The sequence below is a fragment of the Myotis brandtii genome, unplaced genomic scaffold (genome assembly GCF_000412655.1).
Source record: "Myotis brandtii unplaced genomic scaffold, ASM41265v1 scaffold207, whole genome shotgun sequence".
In the NCBI taxonomy this organism is placed as follows: Eukaryota; Metazoa; Chordata; class Mammalia; order Chiroptera; family Vespertilionidae; genus Myotis; species Myotis brandtii.
In genome coordinates, this window is record NW_005357736.1 from 787,771 (window position 1) to 788,151 (window position 381).

Genomic DNA, 381 nt, shown 5'->3' on the forward strand with positions numbered 1-381 from the left:
GGGCTGTGCGCAGACTCGCTGCCATGGGTGTCAGGGCTGCTGTTCCCTGGCCACCGGCGTGGGAAATGCTGGCCTGTTCGCCAGGCTCTTGCCTGGTGGGTGCCCTTCCTGCCGGGCTCCTCCTGCCAAGGAGCACGGGCCTTGGGCACACCGTCCCGAGGGGCTGGGAGCCTAACTCTTGAGTCTGGAGGGGCCTGTCCCTCGGTGGAGAGCCGCTCACGCCCGGTCACACTTCCACGCAGCGAGGACCAGTCGGCAGGGTTTGCTGGTAGCCCCCACCCCAGACCCCATCGCCTGGGCACCTCTGATGCGACGCTCTCGGGACCCGTCCGGGGCGGAGGTGCCTGGCACTGCTGTGCGGGAGGGGAGCAGGGCCGAGGG